The following is a 23,995-nucleotide window of genomic DNA, read 5'->3' as shown; positions in this document are numbered from 1 at the left end:
GGCTGAGGTTGCCACCTTTGTCAGCTCGGCAGCCTGGTCCCAATGCCAGGGAAGATTCAAGAAATGCCCCGAGGGGGAGGAGAGATTCAGAACTCGAGAAGAAGAAGTCTTTGCCCCCTGTCTTGGGGGTAATTAAGATGATATCTGTAGAATCTACTGATGGTTATTCTAATCGGGCTCGTAAGTCGAGAAGCAGAAGAGATTATATGGAGGTGGAAGGGGTGAGGAGAATGAGGCAGTGATTAGTTTTGGCACGAAAGATTTGAAGGGTGTCAATCTTCCACACAACGATGCCCTGGTAAATCAAGCCAGGATAGCAAATTATGATATTATGACGGTCTTCGTGGACTTGGGAAGTTTGGTAGATGTTATTTTCAAGAAGGCCCTTGTACAAATGGATTTATAGGGATATCATTTGGAAGTAGTGGACACATCACTTTTTGCCTTTTCTGGCCATGCTGTCTATCCAGAAGGGGAGATTATCCCGCTCTTATGTTTGGGAACGGGGAGCTGAAGAAGACGGTGATGACCACTTTCACTGTAGTGGATGCCTCGTCATCATATAATATTATTTTGGGGCGGCCAGCCATGAATAATCTAAGAGCCGTAGCATCCACTTATCACCAAAAGATCAAGTTCCCAGTGGGAAGCCAAGTGGGTGAGGTCCGGGGAGATCAACCTTCTTCCCGAAAGTGTTATGCGGAAGCAGTCCGAGTGAACCAGAAGAGGGCGAGTAAGGAGGGGAAGAGACCTAGTGGCTGTGGGGAGATAGAGAGGGTAGTGGAGAATGGAGAAGTGTAGTTTGTGGCAGAGGAAGAGCAGGAGGTGGTGGATATTGGGCTAGACAAGGAAATCCGGGTGGCCCGAGACCTCGGCTCATCCACCCGGGTTAGTTTGATAAATTGTTTAAAAACTAATCTTAATGTTTTTGCATGGTCCCAGCAGGAGTTGATAGGGATTTCACCCCTGATAGCGGAGCATCACTTGAACAACCTCTCGGGATCTCAACCTATGAAGAAAAAGAAGAGACATTGTGGTCCTGAGAAGGATAAAGTGATTGATGTACATGTTAGAGATTTTGCTGAAAGTCGGCCACATCCAAGAAATACAAATTCCTACCTCGATCTCGAATGTGGTGTTGGTGCCAAAATCTACCAGGAATTGGAGGATGTGTGTGGTCTTCAGGGATCTCAATAAAGCTTGCCCCAAAGACCATTATCCGCTGTCCAGAATTGACCAGTTGGTGGATTTCAACTCTGGATGTGAGCTGCTTAGTTTCATGGATGCTTACCAGGGTATCATTAAATTTCCCTGTCCAAGAAGGATCAAGACAAGGCTAGCTTCATCACCTCGGGAGGAACATTCTGCTATGTTGTCATGCCTTTCGGGTTAAGGAACGCAGGGGCCATCTATCAGCATCTCATGAACAAAGTCCTTGAGAAGCAGTTGGGCAGGAATGTAGAGGTATATGTGGATGATATCTTGGGTAAGCCCAGGGTTTCTGATTTCATCTTCGATTTGGAGGAGAATTTTGCCACTCTTATGTAGTATAGGATAAATCTTAACCCAGCCAAATTTATATTTGACGTGAAGAGTGGTGAATTTTTGGGATTTGTGATTACTAATCGGGGGATTGAAGTAAATCATGAAAAAGTCAAGTCTGTACTGGATATGTCTCTCCTCGGTCTGTCCGATAAGTTCAAAAGCTGATCGGGAGAATTGCTTCCCTTTCCCGGTTCATATCCCAGTCAGCACATCGAAGTTATCCAATTTTCCAGGTCTTGCGGAAGGCACATCAGTTCGGATGGGATGAGAAATGTGAACAAGCCTTCTGGGATCTTAAGAACCATCTAGCAGAGCTTCCAGTCTTAGTAAAACCAGAGCTTGGGGAGAAATTATTTGTTTATCTATTTACTACAGAGTATGATGTTAACTCAGTACTGATAAAAGAAGAAGGCTCTGATCAGAAGCATGTCTATTATGTCAGTCATGCTCTAAGAGGCCACGAGCTCCTCTACAGTGAGGTAGAGAAGATAGACCTTGTTATGGTTATGACTGCCCAGAAACTGCGACCTTATTTTCTATCGCATCAAATTATTGTGCTAACTAATAGTCCTCTCGAGAGGATTATGACTCACTCAGAAGTTTCCAGGAGGATGATCAAGTGGACAGTGGAGCCAGGAGAATACGATATTGTGTATAGGCCCCGGGTTGCCATCAAAGCACAGGCCTTGTCAAATTTCTTGCTAGAGATGGTTCAACCTTATGAAGAGGAGGTCTGGAGGGTATTTGTGGATGACACGTCTAGCCTTTCGGGGTGTGGTGTAGGAGTTGTGATAATAGCTCCCCCGGGAGAGAAGATTAAATTGGCACTAAGAATAGACTCCCGGGTGACTAACAATGAGGTAGAGTACGAGGCTGTTCTCACTTGTATCCGAGCTGCCTGGGAAGTTGGAGCTTCCCAGATTATTTTTTATTATGATTCACAACTTATTACTCAGCAGATAAACGTCATTTATGATGCTAAGGATGATAGGATGCTTAAATATCTCAAGCTCATTAAAATCTAGGCAGAAGTCTTTGTGGATTGGAGTATTGAGCAGATGACTGTGACGAGAATGGGTAAGCAGATGCTTTGGCAAATATGGCCGCCTCTTTATCAGAGGTCAATACCCGAGAAGTATTGCATGTTTCCCGGCTAATCCTCTCCACTGAAGAAGAGACATTGCCAGCACCAGAGGATTCGTGGATGACACTCCTGATAAAATTCATTGTAAACAATGAAATTTCCTGAAGATAAAGCTCAATCTCAACAGATCAAGAGACAAGCTCCCATGTTTGTTCTCTTAAATAATATCTTGAACAAGAGATCATTTCAAGGACCTGTACTAAAGTGCTTATCTATGAGAGCTGTAGATTATGTCCTCCGGGAGATTCATGAAGGGTGTTGCGGAGAGCATCTCGGAGGAATAGCATTGGCCCGAAAAGCAATGATTGCCGGATTTTTGTGGCCCACTATTAGTCAAGACTATGCCCGAGTGGTCCGAGCTTGTGAGGGTTGTCAACATCATTCAAATTTTTAACACAGCCCGACCACCCTTATGATGCCTATCTGGGCATCTTGCCCCTTTGATCAATAGGGCATGGACATTGTTGGTCCCTTTCCAATAGCTCGAGCTCAAAAGAAATTTTTTCCGGTAGCAGTTGATTATTTTTATAAATGGGTAGAAGCTAAGCCCCTGGCAAAGATTACTGAGCAAGAAGTTTTGAAATTTCTGTGGAAGAATATTGTATGCCGATTTGGGGTCCTCAGGAGACTAATCTCAGATAATGGGAGGCAGTTTCAGGGAAAGGATATCATAGCTTGGTGCCACGAAATGAAAATCACTCAGTCTTTCATTTCTGTTGCTTATCCTCAAGCCAATGGTCAAACAGAGGTTGTTAACAGAATTATTGTGCAAGCCTTGAAAACAAGGCTACAGGGAAAAGGAAAAGACTTGGTGGAGGAATTTCCTAGTGTTCTCTGGGTATACAGAACTACTCCTCGGGCACCTACTCAAGTGACTCCTTTTAATCTGGTGTATGGTTCTGAAGCATTTTTTCCGATTGAAATCGGACAATCTTCTGCCCGGGTAGAATCTTACCCGGATGACAATGATCAAAACCGGGCAATGGAATTGGATTTAGTGGAAGAAAAGAGAGAGCGAGCTCTAATTCGAATGTAAGCTTACCGAGGCCAGGTTATGAAATCATACAACAAGCAAGTTCGAATGCGAGGTTTCCAAATAGGAGAACTGGTCATGAAGAAAGTTAATCAAGCTGGGGATGTCGGAAAATTGGAAGCTCGGTGGGAAAGGCCTTTTAAAATAACCCGGAAGGTTAGCTCGGGAGCTTTTTATTTAGAAGATGCTCAAGGACGCTCTCTCAAAAGACCCAAGAATGTATTTCATTTAAAGAAGTATTTTGCTTGAAAGATGTAATTATTTGTTTCAAGATATAATGAAAGTTTTGTTATTCTCAGAAAAGTGCATGAATGTAAATTATCTAAACCCAAGAGGTACAAAGCCTAGGTTAATTAATAAGCCCATGCCCCTACACCCTAGCTCGGGGCACCACCAATCAACCATTCCCAAGTCCCGGGAAATGATCCCCGGCCCAAGGCTCCTTACCTTGGTTAATAATAAGCTCAAGGCTCTACACCCTGGCTCGGGGCAACACACCTCAACCATTCTTTAGAGGTATTATTAATTAATTATTAAATGTACATGAACTAAAAGATCTCGAAAACATTTGAAAACTCTCTGAGAAAAAATAGTGTAATAATATCCTTTTATATTTTAAAATTCTGCACAAGATCACTAGCAAAATTTAAAAATTGACTCATCGATTGGTCTAAACAAGGCTTCGATTCTCTCTAATCAATTACTCAGAATTTGATCTTAATATAACAAATTTGTTATTATTTTTAAATGATTTTTTTTCCTTTTTGCTCATTTATTCTGACTTTAACCATAGTGCGACATAGATTATAATAATATTGTTGACATATTCGACTAAATATGAGAAGCACTCCAGGTAAAATCAGACTAAATATGCAGAAAATAAAAAAAAAAATTTGTTGCGTTAAACCAAATTTAAACCAAGTAGAAAATCAAAAGTTTATACAGGCAAACTTAATAAACCAAATTTAAAATATGTTGAGGTTTTATCCAATTAACATTTTTGAAAGGATATTTACTCAGAATTGTTCTGTGGAGTCTAACTAAATGCTATTATTCCATTACTATAAACATATAATTAATATAATACTCGTATAAATTGGTCATGAAGAAAGTTAATCAAGCTGGGGATGTCGGAAAATTGGAAGCTCGGTGGGAAAGGCCTTTTAAAATAACCCGGAAGGTTAGCTCGGGAGCTTTTTATTTAGAAGATGCTCAAGGACGCTCTCTCAAAAGACCCAAGAATGTATTTCATTTAAAGAAGTATTTTGCTTGAAAGATGTAATTATTTGTTTCAAGATATAATGAAAGTTTTGTTATTCTCAGAAAAGTGCATGAATGTAAATTATCTAAACCCGGGAGGTACAAAGCCTCGGTTAATTAATAAGCCCATGCCTCTACACCCTGGCTCGGGGCACCACCAATCAACCATTCCCAAGTCCCGGGATGATCCCCGGCCCAAGGCTCCTTACCTTGGTTAATAATAAGCTCAAGGCTCTACACCCTGGGTCGGGGCAACACACCTCAACCATTCCCAAGTCCCGGGACATGATCCCCGGCCCAAGGCTCCGTACCTTGGTTATTAATAAGTCTAGGGCTCTACACCCTGGCTCGAGGCAACACACCTCGACCATTCCCAAGTCCCGGGACATGATCCCCGACCTAAGGCCCCATACCTTGGTTATTAATATGCTCGAGGCTCTACACCCTGGCTCTGGGCAACACACCTCGACCATTCCAAAGTCTCGGGACATGATCCCCTGCCCAAGGCTCTGTACCTTGGTTATTAATAAGCTCAGGGCTCTACACCCAGGCTCGGGGCACCACACCTCGACCATTCGCAAGTCCCGGGACATGATCTCCGGCCCAGGGTTCCGCACTCTGGTTATTGAAACAAACCGAGGTCATGTACCCTAACTTGGAGGGTCTACACCTAGGGTCTTTATTAAGTACGAGGATTTTCATTCTAACTCAAGGTTCAACATCCTTGTTACTTATTTGAAGTTACCGGTTATATTCCAACATTTAGAAAATATTTAAGTTCTCATTCACAATTGACTTGTCAGAAGCCAGTTAGTTGTATAATGTTTGTTTATTTATGGGAGCAAAACAATAAGACAAAAAATGATATTTCATTAATATCCCGGAGGCTAGAGTTTACAATAAAGAAAAAGAGCAACAATTATATTCTAAGTCTTCTTCTTGTGGCTCCTCCTTCTCCTCTTCACCATCCTTGGGAGGGATGCTATGGCTCATCCAATGTCAAGAAATCCCTCCCTATCCTCAGGCAATAACCCACCTCTTCAAATTGCTCCTGGAATTTGTCAAAACTGGTCTTGAAGAAAGGATAGGCCTGATCCTCAACGGCCGCCTTGAATTCAGGAGATTGGAGGAATGAGGCATGCCGTTTATTCTTAGTCAATCCAAAAGACTAAGGTCCAATCTGCAACAACCAAGGTCCTCTCCGCAGCATCCTCACGAGATTGTTTTACAACTACCTGCTCGAATAAAGAGTTAATCCTTGATTCCAAGACAGATATGGTACTTTGCTGAGTTTCTTCCCGGACAAGGCCCTCATTGATGTTATCCAGAGCCTTATCCAGATCTGCTCGGGTCAATTCTGCAGTAGCCCAGAGATTGGCCATCTCTCCCTCATGGGTTGATTGAGCCCAAGAAATCTCCCCTCGCAATTGCTCTTGAAGCTCTTGGAAGGACAGGGCTCTATTAGTAGCAGTGGTGGCTGCCGCCACAACCTCTTCAAAAGCTGAGATCAGCATTTGAACACACTGTTCACAGAGGGTTACTGTAAAAAAAAAAAAAAAAAAGAAGGATCGAAGAACTTACGGATAGAATCCAATTGGACCCCTCAAAGAGTTTGGGGGTGGGGAGGGAGCTCGTCAAATGCACCTTCTTGACCAGAAGCACATCTGTTTCAGTAGCAAGAGTCCGGTTGGAGTGGCTCCTTCTATGAAGATGTTGGCCCAGGGAGGCATATTGGGCTGCAGAGGTTCTTGGAGTGGCCGGATTTGGAGGGGAGGGGTGGATTGTGTTGCCCGGGAGGTGGCGCCCTGACTATCTCCCTGAGTCCTTTCAATTAGTACCAGTTTCGGGCCTGTGGTGGAATTTTTTTTCCTCTGGACGAGGGGAACGTAGTCTTCAGACTCTTCTTGGGAGGCCACCCGAGTTGCCTCTTGGTGCTGTTGGGTTTCTACTTGGGCAGATTTCTTCAGCCGGGTCGCCTCCTCCTCGGCCACTCTCTTTTTCTCAGCAGCCGTTCTCCGGACTGTGAACTTTTCCTCTTTTGCCTCCTTCTCAGCCTCCCACTTCCTGGCAAAAGCCTTCTGCATCTCTGTATTATCTGCACAAGAAGAGGAAAAGATGGTCAGGATGATTATAAAATAATAAGACAAGAAATAAAAAGGAAGTTAGGAAAGAGAGAGTTACCGAAATGAGCGCCCGAGCCAGCAACTTCATCTATTACCCGATCAATCGGTTCCTCTACCCGGGCACTCAACCCATAAGTTATTAAATTCTCCTCAGAGATAAGGGTGGAGGATGAAAATGACCCTCCACCAATTCTTGGCTTTGGGTGTAAGTGTTGTGTGTTTTCACTACCGCAAGTATACGGTGTCAAGTTTAGTACTTGTTTGAATACAAATATCGATCCCGCGAGGAGTAATTATTTACGATTGTATATTAAGTACCATAATTGACATAGTTCAACTTTATTTAGACAAATCAAATAGTTGATTTATAATCAATTCAAATAAAATGACAATTCCTGTAATTCTAGCACGCAGTAGAAATTCACTAAGTAAATAAATCTAGAGATATGATTTCGTCTGGTTTCCTCTATGCTAAATTAAAATTGACTAACATATTATTGGAATGCATCATGTTTACTAACCAAGAACTCGCGATTTTCCTATTCCCTTTTTCAAGTGATAAACAGAAATGTACTACCTATTATTGATTTTAATATGTCTATTCAAAAACACGTAATACATAATGAATGCAAATAATGTTCTTTTTATGGATTCACCAGAGTTATACGTCTTTTGCACGTTATAAACGTCTGACGATGCGATTTCCCCTGTCCTAATTTCAATCCCCTCTGTCGAGTGTTAGATCACAATTATTTGATCAATTAAATTATGGCCAGTAATCCAAAAACATTAAAACCAAGAAATCACAAATAAACACAATGAATTAATTAGATGTAAATTCAAAACGTCAATAACATAGGGTAAACCAAGACTACATCAATATCTAGAAAATAGAATTAGTTCATACTCGAATTTAAATCAATACAAAACCTGTTTGTAATCATTTAAAAGGTAAAAGTAAAGAACCGAATTAGAAACGTGTTGACGAGAGATGGAAGTGCGTTTCCGTGTCCGGATTCAACGTCTTCTATCACCGTTCTTCGCGTTCCGTCTTCCGTGTGCTCTTATTTTTTCACCTTTTCTTCTTCTCTCATGTCGGCTGCGTGTTAATTATTTTTCGAACCTTTTTCAAAGCTAACGTCGAAACCTATTTATTTCTGAGATTCACGCCGCACGCATATGCACGCCCAAGACTCGCGCATATGCGCGGGTGCTTCTGGTGTTGGCCTTCTTCTTGCGCGCACATGCGCGGAGCCTTCTGCCTGCGTCGTGCATGTGCGCGCCCTGAGTGGCGCATGTTCGCGTAACCTACTGCCACAGTCGCGCATGTGCGCAAAAATAAGTCGCGCATATGCGCGATGCACTGACCTCAGCTCTTGCTTTGTCACACTTCTTCTCCTAGTTCATTTTCACGCCCATGTCGTAGTCGTACTTAAATTCCTGCAATCACACCAAAAATAACAAAAACGCATAATTCTGCCCAAGAAAACTACCAATCTATATGAATTGTAAGGATAATTTAAGTGCACAAAATGTTATCAAATCGCTTCAAACTTAAAGTTTTGCTAGTCCCGAGCAAAATAAATTAAAACATTAACTAAACTAGACTCAACACATCCTAAAGAAAATAACTGAACGAACAAGAATTGTGGAATAAAAGGATAACCACTAGCCTCAGAGATTACAGTCTCCATGATATTGAATCAAACACATGCAACATTACTCACAGTTCACGTGCGTGTGTGCTTTGTTATTCTTATTTACCCAATCCAAATGCCAAGATAAGTTCATAACTTTTTATCTCATTAAATTCTGGACTCCTCGACACACATGTAATTAGCAAAACCATTGAGACACACATCTACGTTCACAAATCAATAGGACTTATAGGATAACATTTGGCTAAACAAAATGACAATTTGAAAATAATAATTAACCAACGAAGTCCAATATCATGAGATGCGCACATGTACACAATCGAAATCTATGTCTATCGACGGCATTTTTCAAATGTCCATAGGCTTAACTTTGGCAATTCTTCTCCACTAGTATATTGGGTACGTGTGACTCGGTCAATAGGTCTTTTAAGCTTAAAACGTTAGGCTATAGCTAATGGCTACAAATGAAGATAGGGAATCAAAGGTGAGAGAAACAAACCAATTTATTTTTCAACACGCTTCTCCTTCTTCCTCTTGTTTCACAGCCACTTGCTTTGCCACAACATATTCATAATTTTGTCCTCTTTTTCACATCAATACGTCACAATCTTTTATTATGTATTCAACTTTTTCCTTCTCCCTTTTTTCAACATTTTTTTTTCTTTTCATAGAAATTCATTTCTTTCTTTTCATCTATTTCCTCTTTTTTCGATGATATTCTTATACGCATACAAGGGAGAAGAACTTTTGTAGTAATACACAGGTTCGTTTTCTCTCAATTTTCGGTAGGTACTAGTGTATATGCTCAAAAGTTGGTAGTTGAGATAGGAGTTTAAAATTGATACGAATGGGGGCTTTTGTCTGCATTGGCACACTCCATTCGATTTTCATTAAGCTCAAACATGGGACACTAGGGTATAAAATGATGTTATGGGTAGGCTTGAAAGGCTCAAATGTTCCAAAAATCGCCTAAATCATCCCTAAGTCACACAATACATGTATCTCGCCTCGATTAGTGCCAAACCAAGTTCTAGACTACTTTCAATTTACCAATCAACAAACACAGATAGATCATGTTTTCGGGCATTCAAACAGAAAGAATTACACATCTCATTCTCATTTAGGCTCAAAGGGCTAACAATTGACAAATTATTCAAGGAAAAACATGCCCAACATAAATCAAAGACTGTCTGAATCATTTTTGTGTTAGTGAACATGTAACTCAACAACAAGTAATCAACATGCAGGTTTTGGAGTCCATTCATACATTTCAAATCACAAACCACATGAACATTCTCTTGACGTCGGATGTATCAACAATCATAGCAATCGTGAATTCGTGTGTAAATGGTTAAGTAAAGATAGCATGCATTTAGATTTGTAATCATGGGACAACATGTGTTTCGGGTCAATTCTCATCATTGTTTGGTTATTACTTTAATTCCAAAACTCTAGAAAAATTAACGTCTAAAAATGGACATAAAGACTAAAGTAAATTCATCAAAATTAAAACACTAAAGCATCAAAATCAAATCATCAAAACATCAATTCAAATCAAATCACCCCCCAAACTTAAAGTATGCATTGTCCTCAATGTATAAACAAGAAAGAAAGGGACAATCATACCTCCCACGACAAGCGTCAGTACTCGCCGTCATCATCATCGACATCTTCATCCATGTGCTGGGGTGGGGCCTGTGGAGGAGGTCCTGGATACTATGGTGGCCATGCAGGTGGCTGGGGAAACAACGGATCCTCTGGACCTATGGGAACCGCTGAGCAAGCACGGAGGTGAAGTCCATCATGTATCCCATGAAATGGTTGGTGCGGTACTGAAGCGAATCCAGCACCTAGCGCTTCTCAACCAGTATCCACCTCTGGTCCTCCATCTCTGCCTCAAGTATGAAATCGGTCTCCCCTGCGCTGTATGGCTGCCTGAGGTGGTGGTGGTGGTGGAAGCTGTACCAGTGCGAGCTCCTCGTCATCGGATACTCATGGGGAATATAAGAGGCATCTCCAAAGAAGGCAACAATGGGAGCCTTCGGCTTAAGCACTTGCTCATCAGGCGACCAGGACACGCTGGCCTGCCTGCATAGCTCGGTAACAATGTGAGGGCATGGAAAGGCGACCGAGGCTAATCCTGTGCCGGCTCTCATGATCGATCCATAAATTATTTTCCCCAAGTCAACAGTTTTTGCCCATCAAAATAGCAAAGACAAGTGCAACTTTGTCTTTGGTTACATCATGGTAGTGCGAGGATGGGAAAACCCGGGCTAATATGAACGATGTTCACGCACTTGCATTGGGGCCCATATCGAATTTCTTTAGAGAAATTGGACCACTCGAGCTCATTTTCCATACAGCGCCTGCCTGACATACGGTCCATTCGAGGCTTGGCATATGATAGATAATGTTTATCGTTTGAGAGTCAAACGATACCAATTTACCTCGCATCAGTACTTTCGACTCGTCATGCCGTATTCGCAGATTAGCATAGAACTCCCGCACAACTGAAATCAAAGCATCTAGAGGAGGGTGAGCAATTCAACCCATGGTCTTCGTTCCAGCTCATTCACAATCATATTACGCGCTATCGTTAAATTAAATCCCCTCTCCGGGATGATAGACTGAGTCATAAAGTTCTCATAAATTTGCTGGGCTTCCTCATTCCAAAATCTGTGAGAATCGAACCTTGAAGAGGAGGAGGCGCCCTTCTTTGATTTCTTTTTCGGTGCCATCAACTCAATAATCAAATATCACAACCACACACTAAACTAAAATAATCTAGTAGCAGAGCAAATACAATTCCGCCACACCAACAGATCCGATTAGCAACACAACGTACATCCCAATCACGAAATGATTTAGAACAAATCGAAGTACCCACGTCACAATAACAGAAGTTCCCCTAAAGATCGAACACCAATTCTAACTCTTAAGATGGATTGAGCACAGTTTGGAGAAAACCCCTTACTTGAACCAGATGACCGGAATTAGGAGTGCGGTCGTAAATCACGGCGGTGATTGGAGGCGGCGATCGGCTTTCAGAAAGGGGCTGCGGTGGCGAGCGGCGCGGCGGTGTGCGAGGAAGAAAGGGTTCAGTACTTTTGGTGAGGGGGGCGGCTGTTTCTGATTCGCAAGTCTTTTTTTTTATTTATAACAGGTCGCGCGCATATGCGCGTCTGAATCTGGCACATATGCGTGAAGGTTTCTGCCCGTCGTGTGGTCTTTCGTGCATATGTGCGCCCTGAATGGCGCATATGCGCCGATGTATCTGTGTGTGTCGCGCATGTGCGCGAAAATAAATCGCGCATATGCACGATGGTCTCTGCCTTCCGAGTTGGGCACCTTGTATTCTCGCGCATATGCGCATCCTGAATGGCGCATTTGCGCCAAACCTTCTGCCATAGTTGCGCATGTGCGCCAAAATAAAGTGCGCATATGCGCGATGCACTTTGTCCATAAGCTTTTCGAATCATTTTTGTTTTTTTTTGTTTTATTGTTTTTTTTTAAAATTACCTGCAAAAATAAAATATTTCAAATTAATAATCGACTAGAGAAAATTAAAAGTAATAACTAAGAAATTGAAATAAAATAATAAAAGCAAAAAGAATGCAAAAATAAATGTGGGTTGCCTCCCACACAACGCTTGGTTTAACGTCATCAGCCCGACTGTCACAAAGTCTGATCATGGTGGGTTGTATGATTTCTTGGATGCCCTTATTTACACCAGTTGACTTTCAACTTTTATGGTCATTTTTCCTCGTTTCACGTCAATGATAGCTCCAACAGCAGCCAATAATGGTCGTCCTAGAATGACGTGAACGTTCTGACTATTCTCCATGTCAAGTACCACGAACTCTGCCAGAACCTTCAATTGTAGGTTCTTGAGATATTCAAGACCTTTTTTCTTTTGAAATTCAGCTTGTAATTGTAAAAATCTCTGGGGGTATGGAAGTAAAGAAATATCAATGCATTGATTTAAACCATACCTTTCATATTTCTTACCTCTGGCTCTTTTGGTTGGAGTTGGCTTTTCATCCCGAACAGGTGTGGGTTTGGTCGAGCAAAACTTGCACAGTGAATGGTCCCAAAATTTGTTTTATATATGAAAGCTCGATTTAAATATCGCAAGTGCACGATAGTCAAGTTATAATAAACGTACGTGAATACGAGTATCGATCCACAGGGACTGCGTTACACTAATTTTTTATTCTCAATTAAAATTTCTTTAGCAACGATAAAGTGGTTTGGTAATTAAACTAATGTAAATCAAATAACTAAAAGAATCAAAGCGCAAAGAGAATGTATGCAATAATGCAATGATTAAGTTGGATTAAATCAAATGAAAGATGACTTTGTTGGGAATTATCAGTTCACCTACCACTCGTGTTTTAATAATTACCCTCGACTCTTACTCGTGCATTCGACGGAATTCCCTAGACTAATCAATATACTCTGTCGAGCTATATTAATATTAATCATAAACATGCAGTAATCAAGTGTCCTCAATTATTTAACAGTTTAAGATCGCCTTACGTTCTATGGAATCCTCTAGCTTTTATCCGGGTGAACTATCACTATCGACACGTACCCAATTTCGTATGTCTACTAAAATTGTAAGTCCGTGGTTTATACTATGCGATCCTATTGTTAATTAGTCTGTCGACATCGTTAACAACATGCAATAATCAAAGGAAGATAGCTAGGCTTCGCTTGAAACAAGAAATAACAATAGCATAAACAAATCACTTGTAAAAACGTCAAGAAATAATGTTAAACAACGAGTACGGGTAGGATCCCCTCAAATCCCAACAAATTTAGAGTTTAGCCAACCAAATTCATACTAGAAATCAACAATCTATGCAAGAGAATAAAATACTGAATAATAAAATACTAAATATGACGATGGAAGATGGCTGCGATGCTTGGAATTCTCGAGTTCTTCGAAAGTCTTCCTTACTCCTAGCCTTCTTTTCCAGAAAAAATGATGAAAAATATGATGAATCATCCAAGAGGCGCCCAATCTCGTGTATTAGGTTAGTGGTCTTGGATAGAGTCCATGAAAATAGAAACAAATCTCGCAGAATCTTGCTGGATCGCGTGACTCGCTAGGGCGGTAGGTTTTGACCGCTGGGGCGAGTGACTCTCGAATAAAAACTTTGAGCCTTCTCTCTAGCCTCGCTGGGGCGGCCACTTTTGACCGCTGGGGCGAGTGATCTTCTGTTAAATTCTCTTGTCCAGGCTAGCAGTCTCGCTGGGGCGGTCAGTTTTAACCGCCCTAGCGAGAGGTCTTCTGTTCGATATCCTCGGTAAGACTAGAATGCTCGCTGGGGCGGTCAGTTTTGATCGCCCTAGCGAGGCTTCTTCGTTGTTGTGCCCATTTTCTGCCATATTTGGTTCCATTCCTTCAAAATACCACAAAACACACGAGATCAGTCATATGCTAAATAATGCAAACAAAATGCAAGAATAAACTAAAACAAACTAATATGATGTATGAATACGACTCGAAACCAACACTAAAAACACGTAAAAACGAGTCCTATCAACCCCCTCATACTAACCTTTTGCTCGCCCTCGAGTAAAATAGGTTAAAGCACGAGATTTTAAACAGACAAAATAAAAACGAAATAACCAACACAAGAAAAAGTTAATGGTGAGTTAACAACTTTATGTTCATGCCTCAGTAAATTTTTTCACATCATAATCAAGTCATTTCACAAATAAATACTCTTTCTCATCTACAAATAAGTCTTGGCACTAATTAGAACGTGTGTGTGTGTCATGGTGGGTCTAGTCATTCGTACGTCAAATAGATCAATCGTCAAGTTATGCAAGTCACTCAATCAACACTTCAATACAAATCTCACTAGCATGCATCCCCGTGTCCATTCATCACTAACCATCATTTTGAACTTTAGTTAATTTTTTAAGTGCATAGAAGGGTGTCGAAAGGAAAGAAACTAAGCTCAAGTGGCGAAGAGTTGGGAGTACATCGATCATTTTCATTGTGCAATTGTCAAGACTGTGCGTCTGACTTCCTCGACTCCTTACATCTCCAACTTTTAGCCTAGGAATAGAATTTCATTCCTTTTATTTTCGGCTCCCCCTCACCTTACATCTCCTTTTTTCCCAAAGTTCTTTTTACAAGAACTTTGTTGTTTCAACATTTTTATGCACAATTTTCACACATGTACTCCCTAGGCTAAGAATATATCTTTTTGGATTATAGCTGGTTAGGAGTACTGTATTTGAATTCAGGGTATTGACAAGGGGGCATATGTACAGTTCAAGGTCAGTCAAATGCTATCATGCACGAACTCAATCAGTGACTTATTTCCACGGGTTTTCATGCTAAATCAATTCATACGTGATGTCTTTCAAGTTAACCAACAAGAATTTCAAATTTCACCATTATTTCTACAAAATTCTAGGCCCCACACATATGTGCTCAAAAAGTTCAAAATTTGCACCAAAACTCATGTTTCAACAATCCAGAGTATCATTCATGCATTGACCCAATCAATATTTCTCAAAGCAACATCATCATCGGCTCATAAATCATGTCAACTCACCATAAACGACTCACAATCTAACAACGAAAATACAACGACTTAAAAACCCAAATAACAAACTAAATAACTGAACAAACAAACAAAACAAACTACCCGACCCCCTCATACTAGAGTTGTGCAATGCCCTCATCGCACAAAACGAAACAGACACGAAAAACAATAACAACTTATGAATTCAAATGCAACAATAGAAAATGCACAAGAAAAAGAAAGGGGAAACAGTGAACTCCCCTGATCAAAACTCCTCCTCCTCATCATGCTCAGGTGGTGGATTGCCCTCGTCAGCTGCAGGCGGCATAGGATACGTGTACTGGAAGTGGAAAGGTGGCGGGTATGCTGGAACAGGCGGCCGGCCGGAAGTGTCTAAGCCCAAGTGAGTCGAGATGCCCTGCACCAAGTACTCGATGTTCAGAGTGTGGGCTTGGTCGATGGCCTGATAATGAGTCTGGTAGGTGGCCCAAGCGCCCAACTCGTCGACTCGGTCTCGAATGGCACGGCGGCGTGGCTGCGGTGGTGGTGGATGTCCGAAGACCGGAGGTGGTGGAGCGGCTTGCACGTGACCGTAAAATACATCAGCGGGCAGCTCATCCCGTCTCTTCGCGTACTTGGAGGTATGAAGAGCCTCATCGATGGCTCTCAGTGGCGGTAGCCACTCATCATCGTGCGCGAAAATCACACCCGCGCGGGCACATAGCTCAGTCACGATAGTGGGGAAATAAAAGGCTAAATTGTTGCAATTGATACAGATAGTCAGCTGCCCGAATATGAGTTTGCCCACATCAATAGGCATCCCGGTATAGATCGCATAAAGAACCACCGCCCTATCCCGCTGTACATCACTCGTATGCCCTACCGGCATCAATCTCTTCGATAGAAAGGCATACCAAAGTGCCGCCTCCACCTTCAAAAATTTCTCAAGAAACACCGTATACGTTCCCGGCTGCTTCCACGTACTGCCCGGATAACACAATGTGTGAATGATCAGATCGTAATCCGGATTCAGCACCCAAGCCTGGAATACCGAATCATCCACTGCCGGTAAACCCAACAAATCGTTTATCGTTTTAGGATCATATGGGACTTGACGTCCCCTCACCCTGGCCTTATTTTCAGTCCCTTCCGGGGCGTTAGCATAAAACTCACGTACAACCGGCACCACAGCCGCATTCGGTTGTGCTAAAAAATTCGTCCACCCTCGTCCTGCAACCTGGAACTCCTCAAAAATATTATCTAAAATCCACGAAGTACATCCCCTCTCAGGGATTGGTTTTCTATGGAGTTTAGCTTGCTCAAATCGCTCCCTAGCCCTGTCATTCACAAATATAGAGGGGGTGGATCGAGAACTAGAGGCACCGCGGGTTACCTTCGAGCGTTTGGAAGCCATGGTAAGAGTAGAGTGCACAAGTAATATGAAGTCGCCGGAAAATTTGGAAGATCGCTGGAACGTGAAGAGGCGGCGGCGTGGGTGGTGGAGAGGCGGCGGCGTGGGTGGTGGTCGGAGAGTGTAGATCTGGCCGGGAAAATCGCGTCTTGGGCTTTGCAACAATGGAGATTCACAAATATACCTGTAAATTGGCAAGAAACCACGTCAATCGCTTCAGATCTGGAGTGGAGGGGCAAAAATTTGAGAGAAAAGTGTAGGTTTTGCGAGTGGGAGAAGAGAGAAGGGAGGGCGCAGCTTTTAAACATTCGCGACTCGCTAGGGCGGTCAAAAGTGTCCGTCCTAGCGAGAGTCTGTCTGCCCGAAAATTACGAGTGCTCGCTGGGGCGGACAAAAGTGTCCGCCCTAGCGGGGGACCCTCGGTTTTAAAAATTTTAAAAAGACGCGAGTGTTCGTTAGGGCGGTCAGTTTTGACCGCCCGAGCGAGACATCCTCGACTAAAATTATTTTGAAAAGTTGTAACACTCGCGGGGGCGGTCAAGTTTGACCGCCCAAGCGAGGGATTTTCGGGGAAAAATGTTTTTGAAAATTTCGATTCCTCGCTGGGGCGGACAAAAGTGTCCGCCCTAGCGGTGCATGCTCGGCCAAAAATCCATTAAAAATTTCAACCTCTCGCTGGGGCGGTTAAAATAAACCGCCCTAGCGAGGTATTTTCGAAAGCATTTTGAAAAAAAAAAAAAATTTAATGCAAATGCCATGCAATTATCTAAATGCAAATGATGCAATTAATTAACTAACGAAAAAGAATAAAATAAGGAGTAGAAGTAGTTCTCAATTTATAGTCTAGAGCTCGACTTTTCACCCATGTCCTTAACGACTGTCTTGGAGCCGAGTGACTCCAATTTGTGGCTCAATCGTGCCACCAATATAGTGCTTTAATCTTTGGGCGTTCACAGTAAACGTCCCTTCCTTGCCGTCATGCAACACCACTGCACCTGATGGGAACACCTCGGCTATAACGAATGGTCCTGACCATCTTGACTTCAGCTTGCCCGGAAAGAGTCGTAAGCGAGAGTTGTATAACAACACCGCTTCACCCACTTTGAATTCTCTTCTTACAATGTGTTTATCATGGGCTCTTTTGGTGCTTTCCTTGTAAGATAGGGCAAGATCATACGCTGTACCTCGGAACTCATCCAACTGACTCAACTGCAACAGTCGTTTTTCACCTGCAAGAGCAAAATCAAAGTTCAGTGCCTTGGTCGCCCAATATGCTCTATGCTCTAATTCTACGGGTAGATGACATGCTTTACCAAAAAGTAACCTATATGGTGTAGTGCCTATAGGTGTTTTGAACGCAGTACGATAAGCCCACAAAGCATCATCTAACCGAATGGACCAGTCCTTTCGATTCACATTAACCGTCTTTTCTAAAATCCTCTTAATCTCTCGATTGGACACTTCAACTTGTCCACTAGTCTGAGGGTGGTATGGAGTGGAAACTTTGTGGGTGACACCATATTTGCCCATCAGTTTATCAAAAATTTTGTTGCAAAAATGGGTGCCACCATCACTTATGATTGCACGTGGTGTACCGAATCGATTAAAAATGTGTTTTTTCAAAAATTTTAACACCACTTGTGCATCATTCGTGGCACAAGCCTCCGCCTCCACCCATTTAGATACATACTCTACTGCCACCAAAATAAATTTCTTTGTAAAAGACGCAGGAAAAGGACCCATAAAATCAATCCCCCACACATCAAATATTTCACACTCAATAATGTTATTCAAAGGCATCTCATGACGGTTAGAAATATTACCTGTGCGTTGGCATCTATCACAATTGAGAACATACAAACGAGCATCCTTAAAAAGAGTTGGCCAATAGAAGCCACATTCGAGTACCTTAGATGCCGTCCGTATGGGTCCAAAGTGACCACCTACCTCACGGTCATGGCAGTGGTTCAGAATTTGACTGGTTTCCTCCTCCGCTACACATCTCCTTATCATGGCATCTGCACAGATTTTAAACAAAAACGGTTCCTCCCAAAAATAATATTTCACGTCAGAAAAGAATTTCTTTCTTTGGTGAAACGATAAATTTGGGGGAGGTGTGCCAGTGACAAGAAAATTTGCGAAATTGGCATACCAAGGGCACGCATTTACCTCAAACAATTGCTCATCAGGGAACCAGTCATCTATATCAGTGTTAAAGCCATTAATTCTAACATCCTCAAGCCTAGACAGATGATCAGCAACCACATTTTCTACACCCTTTTTATCTCGAATCTCGAGATCAAATTCTTGCAATAGTAAAATCCACCTAATTAACCTAGGTTTCGCATCTTTCTTAGCAAGCAAGTATTTTAGGGCAGAATGATCTGTATACACAATCACTTTAGACAGAACAAGGTATGAATGAAATTTCTCAAAAGCAAATACTATAGCAAGTAGTTCCTTTTCAGTAGTAGCATAATTCAATTGAGCATCATTTAAGGTCTTACTTGCATAGTAGATGGTATGAAATACCTTGTTCTTCCTTTGACCCAGCACCGCACCAACAGCTGTATCACTAGCATCGCACATTACCTCAAACGGTAACTCCCAATCAGGGGCAGTCAGCACAGGTGCTGTCACCAAGCTCTTCTTGAGTACTTCGAATGCCTGCAGACAAGTAGAATCAAAATTAAACTCAACATCTTTCATCAACAAAGAGGATAAAGGTTTAGCAATTTTAGAAAAATCCTTAATAAAACGCCTATAAAAACCCGCATGGCCTAGGAAACTTCGAACTCCCTTTATCGATGAAGGTGGTGGTAGATTTTTGATCACTTCCACCTTGGCCTTGTCGACCTCGATTCCATTCTCCGATACTTTGTGTCCTAACACAATCCCCTCTTGCACCATGAAGTGACATTTCTCCCAATTTAACACCAAATTGCTCTCTTCACATCTAATGAGCACCAAATTCAAATTTTTTAAACATTCATCAAATGAAGAGCCAAAAATAGAGAAATCATCCATAAAAACTTCAAGAAAATTCTCAATCATGTCATGAAAAATAGCGGTCATGCATCTTTGAAATGTAGCAGGTGCATTGCATAGACCAAAGGGCATACGCCTAAACGCAAAAGTACCATAAGGGCAAGTGAAAGTAGTTTTCTCTTGGTCTTCGGGTGCAATTGTGATTTGGTTGTATCCCGAATATCCATCCAAAAAACAGTAAAATTCATGACCGGCTAATCGTTCAATCATTTGATCAATAAATGGCAAGGGGAAGTGATCTTTACGGGTTGCATCATTTAATTTCCTATAATCCATGCACACACGCCAACCCGTGACGATTCTAGTGGGAATCAACTCATTTTTTTCATTGGTAATAACAGTAATCCCACCCTTTTTAGGCACACATTGTACAGGACTTACCCACGCACTATCAGAGATAGGATAGATAATACCTGCGTCCAGAAGTTTGATCGTTTCAGCTTTTACTACCTCTTGCATCTTTGGATTGAGTCTCCTTTGTGGTTGTGCTAGAGGTGAGTACTTATCCTCCATTAGGATTTTGTGCATGCAGATCGAAGGACTTATCCCCTTGATGTCCGAAACTTTCCAAGCGAATGCTCCTCTATGCTCCTTAAGGACTCCCAAGAGCTTACTCTCCATATCATCTGTCAAAGAAGAGGAAATAATAACAGGCAGTTTATTATTTTCTCCTAAATATACGTACTTGAGATGTGGAGGTAGTGGTTTGAGCTCCAAAGTGGGTGGCTCCTCTAGGCTTGCCTTTCGAGGCATTAAATCTTTTCTATCCCCCAATTCCTCTAGTCGAAGCCTCACTTGCTTCCTCCAAGGTGGAATGGCATTCAAATGAGCTACCATCTCCATCCTTTCCTCGTCCAGCTCGTCCTCCTGTTTTTCAGTAGTGAGAGTAGCCTCCAATGGCTCTTGCAATCCATCCTGCACAAAATCACAAACAAGAGAATCTAAGACATCAACGCGAAAACAACTATCATCGTGCATTGTGTGCTTGAGAGTATTAAAGACATCAAAAATAATTTCTTCTTCTCCAACTCTCAGTCTCAACTTTCCCTCGTCAACATCGATCAGTGCTTTCCCTGTAGCCAGAAATGGTCTCCCTAGGATTAAAGGCATCTCCAAATCTTCCTCCATATCAAGTACTACAAAATCTGCAGGAAAAATAAACTTATCCACTTTCACCAAGACATCTTCGATAATCCCACGTGGATACTTGACAGATCTGTCAGCCAGCTGCAATGACATCCTAGTTGGCTTTGGTTCACCCAATCCCAGTCTCCTAAACACAGAATACGGCATCAAATTAATACTCGCACCAAGATCACATAGAGCTTTATGAAAATTAATATCACCAATAATGCAAGGTATAGAGAAACTCCCTGGATCTTTTTGCTTAGGAGGCATCCTGTTTTGAACTAAAGCGGAGCAATTTTCAGTCAAGTTCACAGTCATATGATCTTCTAGCTTCCGCTTGTTTGCTAAGATATCTTTCAAGAATTTTGCATAACTTGGCATATTCAGTAAAGCATCAGCAAAAGGAATGTTAATATGCAATTTTTTGAATATCTCAAGAAATTTACCAAATTGTGCATCTAACTTAGCTTTTTTCAGTGCTGCAGGAAAAGGTGGGGGGATAACAATTTTACTCGGTGCAATAGGTGTAAAAGTAGAGTTAGAAGACTTACCTCCTTGTTGTTCCACCTCATCCTCACCTTGCTTGTTCTTTTCCTCCTTAGACTCAAGTGCCTTTCCACTGCGCAATTCCACAGCTTTCACATGCTCTCTCGGGTTAGTCTCCGTGTTGCTCGGCAAAGTTCCTTGCTCCCTATTAGCAATTAACTTAGCCAATTGTCCAATTTGATTCTCTAACCCTTTTATGGATGCATCCTGATTCTGAAATCTCGTCTCGGTTGCAGAAATAAATTTAGTCATCATTTGCTCTAAATTTGACTTCTCCTCCCTAGGCGGTTCTGGCTTGAACCCTTGGTGCATCCCATATGGTGGACCTCTTTGCTGGCGATTCTGGTTGTTTTGACCTCCCCATGAAAAGTTTGGGTGATTCCTCCATCCCGGATTATATGTGTTTGAATACGGGTCATTTCTTGGACGGTTCTGGAATACCACTTGCTTTACCGGTGCTCCTTCAGGCACATAGAATGGATTTCCATCTTGGCAATCATGCACGTCATGCTCACCTCCACACTTATCACAGAAAATTTCTTGCAGACGCATAGCCGATCCACTCGCACTCATCCCATCAATCTTTCTGTTCAAAGCCTCTAACTGTGCTGACACCGCAGACAAATCAGTAACTTGATTAACCCCAGCACCTCGTCTCTGTCTATCAGACTGAGGCTGATAGCTACTAGCAGCCATCTCCTCTAATAACTCATATCCTTCCTCAGCCGTCTTCCTCAGTAAGTTACCACAGGCAGCAGCATCTATCATAGTACGGTTAGAAGTAAGCAGACCGTAGTAGAAAGTTTGAACAACTAACCCGAGAGGTAGCTCGTGGTGGGGACATCTCCTCAACAAGTCCTTATAGCGCTCCCATGCCTCGTAAAGTGACTCAAGCTCATGTTGAGCAAAAGTAGTAATGTCGGCTCTGAACTTCATAGTCTTCGACGGAGGAAAGTACTTGGTCAGGAATGCCTTTGCCATATCCTCCCATGTAGTGATAGACCCTACAGGTAAACAATTCAACCACGACTTAGCTTTATCTCTTAGTGAAAATGGAAATAAACGCAAACGAACAGCATCATCAGATACGCCATTAAACTTAAAAGTATCACAAATTTCAAGAAAGTCAGCTATATGAGAATTTGGGTCGTCAAGTGCACTTCCCCCAAATTGAACAGTGTTCTGGATCATCTGAATAATAGCTGGCTTGATCTCGAATTGATTCGCCCGGATGATTGGCCTTACGATGCTTGGACGTGCTCCATCAAGAGACGGCTGTGCATAGTCCATCATCGGTACACGGCGTGGCATCTCAATCCGTCTCTCATTTTGGCGGTCCTCCTCCTGCTCTTGTTCGTGCCTCTCCATTTGTTCCTTGAGTCTTTGCTGTTGTCTTCGGCGTCTAGCAGTGCGTTCGATCTCAGGGTCAAAAGGCTCAAGCTTAACTTCGAGTGATCTTCGCATGCACCACAAGAAAAATCTGCAACAGAATAGGAGTATCAACTAACAATAAAATAAATAATACTAAAGAATTTAAATGAAAAATAGAAAAATTGTGAAACAACAGTCCCCGGCAACGGCGCCAAAAACTTGATCGAGCAAAACTTGCACAGTGAATGGTCCCAAAATTTGTTTTATATATGAAAGCTCGATTTAAATATCGCAAGTGCACGATAGTCAAGTTATAATAAACGTACGTGAATACGAGTATCGATCCACAGGGACTGCGTTACACTAATTTTTTATTCTCAATTAAAATTTCTTTAGCAACGATAAAGTGGTTTGGTAATTAAACTAATGTAAATCAAATAACTAAAAGAATCAAAGCGCAAAGAGAATGTATGCAATAATGCAATGATTAAGTTGGATTAAATCAAATGAAAGATGACTTTGTTGGGAATTATCAGTTCACCTACCACTCGTGTTTTAATAATTACCCTCGACTCTTACTCGTGCATTCGACGGAATTCCCTAGACTAATCAATATACTCTGTCGAGCTATATTAATACTAATCATAAACATGCAGTAATCAAGTGTCCTCAATTATTTAACAGTTTAAGATCGCCTTACGTTCTATGGAATCCTCTAGCTTTTATCCGGGTGAACTATCACTATCGACACGTACCCAATTTCGTATGTCTACTAAAATTGTAAGTCCGTGGTTTATACTATGCGATCCTATTGTTAATTAGTCTGTCGACATCGTTAACAACATGCAATAATCAAAGGAAGATAGCTAGGCTTCGCTTGAAACAAGAAATAACAATAGCATAAACAAATCACTTGTAAAAACGTCAAGAAATAATGTTAAACAACGAGTACGGGTAGGATCCCCTCAAATCCCAACAAATTTAGAGTTTAGCCAACCAAATTCATACTAGAAATCAACAATCTATGCAAGAGAATAAAATACTGAATAATAAAATACTAAATATGACGATGGAAGATGGCTGCGATGCTTGGAATTCTCGAGTTCTTCGAAAGTCTTCCTTACTCCTAGCCTTCTTTTCCAGAAAAAATGATGAAAAATATGATGAATCATCCAAGAGG

The 23,995-nt window shown here is 41.8% G+C and overlaps 1 non-coding gene across 1 annotated transcript; it reads left to right on the top strand.

Annotated features, from left to right (window-relative positions):
• Positions 1-22,270: 22,270 nt before the first annotated feature.
• Positions 22,271-22,377, top strand: LOC140813386 (small nucleolar RNA R71). Its single transcript, XR_012113921.1, has one exon. It is a non-coding gene; the product is annotated as a small nucleolar RNA R71 (small nucleolar RNA).
• Positions 22,378-23,995: the final 1,618 nt, after the last annotated feature.

Source organism: Primulina eburnea, chromosome 14 (assembly GCF_022965805.1).
Source record: "Primulina eburnea isolate SZY01 chromosome 14, ASM2296580v1, whole genome shotgun sequence".
In the NCBI taxonomy this organism is placed as follows: Eukaryota; Viridiplantae; Streptophyta; class Magnoliopsida; order Lamiales; family Gesneriaceae; genus Primulina; species Primulina eburnea.
Note: the sequence above shows the minus strand (reverse complement) of the source record. Positions and strands in the feature narration are given on the sequence as shown.